The 7,185-nt window shown below is 40.9% G+C and overlaps 1 long non-coding RNA gene across 1 annotated transcript; it reads right to left on the bottom strand.

Annotated features, from left to right (window-relative positions):
• Window positions 1-677: 677 nt before the first annotated feature.
• On the bottom strand, window positions 678-6,473 carry LOC141572942 (uncharacterized). Its single transcript, XR_012498522.1, has 3 exons — window positions 6,354-6,473; window positions 4,350-4,424; window positions 678-800 (listed from the first exon to the last, which is right to left on the bottom strand). It is a non-coding gene; the product is annotated as an uncharacterized LOC141572942 (long non-coding RNA).
• Between the last annotated feature and the right edge of the window lie 712 nt (window positions 6,474-7,185).

The raw sequence follows: 7,185 nt of genomic DNA on the forward strand, positions 1-7,185 counted from the left end.
CAGGACAGACCTGCATATGTCCTGAGACCACTTCAGTCTAAAGCACACAGGACACACAAGGCCTCACTGTCAGATGAGCAACCATTAACACATCCCACAGATTTCCTGAAAATCTTTCTGAAATAAAATGGTGCAGTAAGCAAGACATGTGGGGTTGGGAGGGAGGGGGTTGCAAAGCCTCAAGTAGCATGTGGGCTGCTGCTCATCCACAGAGCAGCTACTGTTCGCTTTCTAGTCCCAGGAGAGGTTCTCGTGCTGCCCAGTTACTCGAGTCAAACTGGTGAAAGGGTGGTGATTTCAGGACCGTCTCTGACAAACACCCATAATTCCCACTGAACTCAGAAGCTGATGAACCAGGGGAAAAATCTATGTGAATTCGATGCTTACTAAAAATGATGTGTCTCGCATACTTCTCTCAAGTGCAAGAGAAATGACAATTATCAAGTGACATTTCTTCCCTCATTTCCTCTAGGAGAGCCAGCACCTCAGGGACTTGTCTCTCACGCTCTTTCAAAGCCTTTCAATGTCACTGAATCATTATCTACAGTAGCACCACCACCTTACTTCATTTCCTAACCACACAGGGGCTGAAGACAGCTGGGTCTTCAGTGACGCCTCCCGCTGGCAAATGGAAGCTGTCTTCTCTTCTCCACCGTGAGCATCTGGTAACACTTCTCTCTAACACACAGTTCCCGTGGGGCAGTCCAGAACATCCTGACCTCGGGGTACAGTGAACTGATCAGTCTAAGTCCGTGTATTCAGTGACCTGTAATTCACACGCAGCCTCCACCTCTTGGGGCCTATTGGAAATGCACAAGGAATTTAAAACTCAGATATAATGCCATTAATTAAGAATTCCTTAATGTGGTCCCTCAAATCTATATAGTCCAATATGGGAGCCAATGTGGCAATTTTAATATAATTAAAATTCTGTTCCTCAGTCTCACTAGCCACATTTCAAAGGCTCAATAGCCACACGTAGCCAGTACCCACCAAACTAGACATCACCGACATTTACAGAATCCCAGAAAGTTCTATTTGACAGCACTGCTTTAAGTCATGCATACTCTTGCCAACATTCACTAAATGTCTGCACTTCTATGACTGTTATTCCCAGGGGCAGACAACACACCTGTTCCTAGCCCTCAACCTCCATACTAACCTCCTTTCCTTTCTAGGGTGGATGCTGGGGAGTGCCAGGCACGGCCCTGACCTCACCCCTCCCAGGAGCCCTGGGGGACACTGATGGCTGTGTTGTACAAAGGGTACATCAGCATATGTGTGTCACCTTCTTCGGCCTGTTGCCAACAGTAGAGGGTTGAGGAGCTGGCTGTAACGGCCTCACCTACTGCGGTGAGCCAGGATCTCTGGCACAACCGTGTACCACGTCTGCTTCTTCTCTTATCCGACAACATGCTCTGGAAATGTGTAGGCTCCTCACAGGCTATGCCAACTATAAGTAACTTTCTGTTTTGAAGCCACAGAGACCTTACAAGTATTAACATCTAGAATGACTAATAAAACATAATTACTTAGGACCAGCAACTCTAGGCATGGTGACACAGCTTTTCACCATCCCTCCAATGTAGAAAAGGGCCTGGAGTGGCCTTACGGCCTGGAGTCAAGTGGAGATTGAGGTGATTACTGAGCAGAGTCTCTGTGGATTAGTCAGGACCGCAGTCCACTTCCTGACACCACTTGTGCACCTTCCAGTACCAAGGGAGACGCCTTCGGCCAGGCAGGTAGAGTTTGCCACCAATTGTAAGGATCCTGCCAAAGGAGATTCTGCGATCTCAGACAGGAGCTTTCTTCCACAGGTGAGGTTTCTGATTTCTACTGCCTGATACTCTACGCAGGTGTTAACATCTCTTCCCACACCTTTCAAGGCCACGTCTGCCTCAACTGCTTCAAGGTGTTGTATTAGCTGAGAAGAGCTACCCTTTGTTTTCTCTAATTCTCTAGCTCCAGCTTTCCCTTCTTCCATCAGAATCAACAAGAAGAATCTCAAGCATGTTTTGTGGGGTTTTCTGCCTCTTCAGTTGCCTGAAGTTGGCCCGCAGATGCCAGCACTTACATGACTCCTCCCTGTCTCCACTGCCTTTAAAAACATATTTGATAAGTTCTTGACTCGTCCTAGAAAAGACTTCTGGCTTCACGATGAGACGAATCGTGTGTAAGGCAAAGCCAAAAGCTCGCTGCAAGGCCCCTGCAGCAGTCAAGCACACAGGCCATGTATTTTTAATACTTACAACATCTCAAAGAGGGCCTTGTAAATGCTTCAAAATCCACCTCTGCCTCAATTTCCGAGAAGTCCAGCCATATTTCTAGAGATGCCTCTTCCCTTCTTCAGCACCCACTTTCTGCTTTCAGATCCTGTTAGCTTTCCACCCAGGCTATTTCAGTGGTCCTAAGGTTTATTCCCTACTTCCTGTCAGTCCGATGGAGATGAGGCTGCTCTACCTTCTACTGGGATCTTCCTAAGATCTTCCAGGATCTTCCTTACTTTCCTAAATACAACCCAACTTTCTTTTGAGGTTTCATGTTGGCCAGAAAATGGGGGGGGGGGGGGTTGACAAATTGACAAATTTGATTATACCAAAATTCAAAATGTGAGTTTTACAAAAAGAGACCATAAATAAAGTGAAAAAAAGAAGTGACAAAGACTTAATTCCAGATTAAATAAAAAATGCCTATAATTCAATAAGAAAAACAGGACCCACTTTTAGAAAAAAAAAATGGGTAAAGGATATGACAAAAGCAATTCAGAGAAGAAAAAATATCCAAAGGGTTTATAAACATGAGAAGACAGATTTCAACCTTACTAGTATGCAAATGCAACAGCCATTTTCCACCTGTCAATCGGGGGAAAAAGATCAGGTTTGAAGTGGGCATGGGGAAGCAGGTATGCCCACACAATTGATACAGCCACAGGAGGGCAACTTGGCAGTATGTATGAAAACGCCAGTACTCTCCAATCCACGAATTCTGCCTACACACAGACAGACTTGCACAGTTCTTTTCTTTTTCCCCTGTTAGGGCTAAATCAGTTCCTGCAATTCCTATGCATCCTTGGAGGAAAATTTTAGGTCTTTCTGCGTGAATCATATGCAAGACGAACAGACCTTTATGTTGTTAATATTGATGGACAGAATAGAACTTCAGTGTGTCAACATGGCAACCCATCTCTTTTCTCAAGCTTACCAGAGACCTTGAGAAAGTGGGGAAGGGAAGAGAAAAGAGATTAAGGAGAGGGGGAAGAAAAACCATCCTGTCATTCAATACTGCTGAAGTTATCAGGGTATTTTTAGGCTTTGATATTCTCCTGGAAATACGGAGTCAATGTGAATTGTTTCTCACTCACCCCAAAGCTGGTTCTCTGTGTCTGGAGAATGAGTCGAAGACAGTGCTTTCAAACCTTTTTCAGGGTGAGGCACACAGCTAAAAAGGCACCATTTATAGGGTACACCAGCGGCTCTAGGATTTGCCGGCCTCCCTGGGCCTGATAAGGTGATTAGACTGCTCCTAACTGGAAGCCTTCCGGCCTCTGGGAAATTCTGTGCGTGTCATGCTCCCTCTAGTGGTCAGAGTCACTACCTTTCTCTTCCTTTGGTCAAAGGAGAGGAGCATCTGTAGTGGAGATGCACTATTATGCCCCAGCCACAGCACAAACTTACCGTGTGTCCTGGAAAATAAGACCTAGCCCGACCATCAGCTCTAATGCGTCTTTTGGGGCAAAAATTAACATAAGACCTGGTAATAATATATATTATATTATATTATTATATTTAAGACCCGGTATTTATATTATATTATATTATATTATATTATATTATATTATATTATATTATATTATATTATATTATACAGTATTATATTGTATTATATTTTATATAATACCGGGTCTTATATTAATTTTTGCTCCAAAAGACGCATTAGAGCTGATGGTCTGGCTAGGTCTTATTTTCGGGGAAACACAGTAAAAGAAGCATCTCTGTCCAAACAAGACAACTAATACTGGAACGCAAGAGATTAGAAAAATATTTCTTTCAGCTGTCTATATGTACGTAGGTGTGCTTAAATAAGAAACACTTGTTTTGCTGCATTCAAACCCCTCTGAAACTAGAACCTGAAATTAGAATCTTTAACACTAACTTTAGAACAAAGAAGAACCCTTAGAATTGGCTCTATCAGGATTGACATATACGCAGCTGTGGGTCACTGAATCGGAGGTATCTGTTTAGCTCTCTCTTTCCTCTCTTCACTTGCTTGAACTCTTTTCTGAAATATAAATACCTGTCTTTACTAAAATGCCAAATGGTCCTGCTAATTGTCACTCTAAGCTTGCTTACCTTGAGTCGGCAAACGGTAAATTTGGGGTATGATTTTCAGGGTGGGATTACTTTTCATGCATGATGTGGTCAAGGCTGAAAAATGGACAAAAAACACACATTAGATTTCCAACTGTCCTTTCAATGCTATTGGAGATCAGTGCAAAGGGACAGAGCTTTTTATATATTATTGCTCAAACACCCAGGATATTCCAAACTGAAATTTTCTATTCAACTGAAAAATGGGTGACACCTGCCTTGCATTTGGAAGCTGCTAGTGTACTACTCACATAGCCCTGAGGGGCAGCACGTGTGGCCCACATTTGTTACCCTTTTCCGAGCCCCATTTCTTACTATTGTGCTTATTTGAAAAAAACTAGCATCACAAACAAAAGTGGTCAGTCACTACCTTTCTCCTCCTTCCTTGGTCTGATAAGAGGACCATGTGAAATGAAGATGCAGTATCATGCCTCGCCCACATAAATCCAAACAAAAACTTAATCCCTCCCAAAATTAAGTTCATTTTTTAGGAAAATATTAAAAGTTGGTATAACTGTACTTGTACAATTCTAAATTTATAGAAATGTGCTGCCATCTACTGCATAAAAAGAATTCATGGCAGGAGTTTGTTCTTACACTGGAATTACTGATAATCAAGCAAACACCTTGAAGTACTATAAATTAATGTATAAGGTATGGTGACTGTCACACCAGACTGTCACAAAGAAATTGTAATTTAGACTATTTTGTAACCTTTCATTTTCTCACCTGAAATTTTCTCATCTCTACAATGTTCCATTTTGTCTTTTTAAAATTTCAGTTTCTGCACCCCTTCCATTAATTGTGGCAGTTACATTTTTAATTTCGTAAAGCTTACTTGAATATTCCTTTTTATAGCATTCTTCATGTGTACAATATTTTCTCATGAGGGTATTTACATTTTATTTTTCTACTACCGCATTAGTTCTGTTCCGTGATTGCCCTCAGCCCCACCCATGTGCTTAGATGGATCTGTCATTGCAGAGGCTTTCCTCAGACCTGCTTTGCTCTTTTCCTGTGTTAGTCCCCAAAGCACCTTTTGTACCCAACACTTGCTTCCTGGGAAAAAAACCAACCAGTATGCTAGCTTATGTATGAAAGAGAAATGTATGGGAAGGATACAGTTGTCTTAGAGAATCAAATGAAGAATTCACTTGTGTCCTTCCTTCTTGTGAAAATAGCTAAAAAGCATCAACACTAAATGAAAAGGAAGATGGAATGATAGGGGATCAGTTAGGACTTTTTTTTTTTTTTAGTGCAAATAACAGAAAAACTCAAGCTACTGTAAACTTTAAAGTGGAATTTATTATAGAATCAGGGATATCTTATAGGAAGAACCTATGGGTAAGAAAGCAGCCTTAGAAAGGATGGAAATGGAAAACTGGAAAAATCTCTGGGAACTCAAGCAGTGCTCTCTCCATTTCTCATCTCTGCTTCTCTTAATGTATAGGCTTTATTTTTCTTTCCCAACAGAGTGGATTAAGTGCCAGTTAGCTCACAGGGAAAGCAGAAAATGGCCTCATAACTCTCAAGTCCTAGCTCAACAGAAAGGCTCTACCTCACTTCTACAGGTCCCAGGGAAGGAGGGAGGCAACTCTTGATTGGCCCAGCTTGTTTCAGGAGCAGACTCCCTGCTGAATCAACAGTGACCAGTAGAAAAGAATCTCATTGTATAAAGTGGCTGTCAGGATCTTATCCGTGACTGCGCTGAGGATGATGGGTAAGGAAGTGAATAGCGATTTTTAGAAGACACCCCAAAAGGTGTTTTCTACAAGGGATTTTAATAGATTGAAGGGCTGAAAGTCTCCCTTATCTTTCTAAAATAAATTTATGCACAATTTTGTGTTGTTACTCTGAACTGGAGCAAGTATGTTCCAGAGATGAAGGAACATCTCTGAGTAAGGAGTAGCTTGCTAGTGATCTTGAACATGCTGTTTAATCTCATATGCAAGATGGAGACAATAATAATAACACCATAACACCCACCTTGCAGGTGATTCTCTGAGGATCGGAGCTAACATATCTGTATCTGGCACTGTACTTAGTGCACAGTAGCATGGCAAACACGCAGCAAATGGGCGCTATGATTTTAAATGCTAAACAAACTCATGCAATTGCATATCAACTTCTTTTCTTAGAAGACTGCTAGGGAGATTTATTGTTTCCTCCAAGGCTGTTCAGCAGATACTGGAGTCACAATCCCATGAATTTAATAGAAGAGAAATTCTGAACTCAGGGTTCTCAATTCCACAGGATTCCAAGACACAAATGTTAAACTCATTCCTCTATCACAATTAGCTTTATCATTGCCTGCGAATGGCACGAAATAAAATACATACAAGCATGTGAAACAATTCACTTTCATTATAAAAATAAAATTTATTTAAATATCTATGCATATATGTAAACACACACACATACAGAGGAAACAATACATTTACTTATCACATACAAATTCTGCTTCTCAATTACAAAGTTATATATACAATGTAAATAGTGGTAAGAATTCCTAAAAAGCCCCCATTGTATTTTTTTTGACCCTATGTCTCATACCTACTTACCTCCCACAATTGAACTGGGTTTTACAATCCATATGCACATATAGCATTCATTTTTCCCTAAAAAGAAACTAAGATGCTGTTATTAATAAACCAATAGTATATTAACAAGTATTGTTATTTTAGATTAAAGAACATACAATATTGGAGTTAAGTAAAAGCTTTTTATCTATTCTTTTTATCAGCAATACTGCATTCCACATAGACAATTCCCCCATTCTTCCTATATTCTTAGTGATCTTGAAATGGAATCCAGGTCA

This window comes from Rhinolophus sinicus, linkage group LG01, assembly GCF_036562045.2.
Source record: "Rhinolophus sinicus isolate RSC01 linkage group LG01, ASM3656204v1, whole genome shotgun sequence".
NCBI lineage: Eukaryota > Metazoa > Chordata > Mammalia > Chiroptera > Rhinolophidae > Rhinolophus > Rhinolophus sinicus.